This window comes from Apteryx rowi, unplaced genomic scaffold (genome assembly GCF_003343035.1).
Source record: "Apteryx rowi isolate R43461 unplaced genomic scaffold, aptRow1 scaffold_489, whole genome shotgun sequence".
Classification (NCBI taxonomy): Eukaryota; Metazoa; Chordata; class Aves; order Apterygiformes; family Apterygidae; genus Apteryx; species Apteryx rowi.
In genome coordinates this window covers 461439-462290 of record NW_020450748.1, presented here as the reverse complement: position 1 = coordinate 462290, position 852 = coordinate 461439, and positions in this window count along the sequence as shown.

Sequence of the window (852 nt, the reverse complement as noted above, 5' to 3'; positions counted from 1 at the left end):
GAGAACCATAAAAATTCACTGGTTTCTGTAATTTTGTTCATATTTTATTATAAATATTTGCTTCYACAGGGATTTGCTTTTTCACACTACTATACGTCACAGAAAGTAAGTCACAACGGGTTAAAATTCACAGAATGTTCTCATACACATCTTATGGTTTGCATGTGTTACTTGACACAGACTTTTCACACCTGACAGGACAGCATTTCAACATTGGCAGGTGAGATGCCCTGAATAACTTTTCTTTCCAGAACACAATAAAGATACCAGCTAACGGAGTAAATTCTTACTAATATTAATGAGGGAGGGTTATCTGGTTTTTTTTCCTCGTGGAAGAGATCTATTTGCTGTTTGAAAAATAGTTGGCTATAAGGTTGCTGTTTTGTGGAACTGATCTCTACTTTTTCAGTGGATCCGTGCCACTTGAGGAAGTCAAGCATTTCAGGCACTTGGATAAACAAATTCTGGCTTTTATGGTCGTGGACACATCTTGTCAGTCCTGTGTTTTTAAACGCAGTAAAGAAGCTGCCAGGAAAACCCAGTCGCTATCAAGCAGTGATGGGGAACATCACAGGAACCTTTCCTATGGCAGACACCAGCTCCCTGGTGGGGGACACCCTTCAAAGGGCTGTGGGGGAGACCCCCACCTTCACGCCATCCTGGGGAGCCCGTCTTTCCTCCCAGGGCTGTGACAGTGCAGGGACTAACCACCATTACTGCCTCCGCAGCCCTAACCCCACGCCAGCGTTTGCCCCGCGAAGACCAAAGCCCCGCGCCCCTTTTGGGGAAGAAAGACACCAACGGCCGCCAACGGCCCCCACGCGCGCGACCGCCCGAACCCCGCCTCAGCAC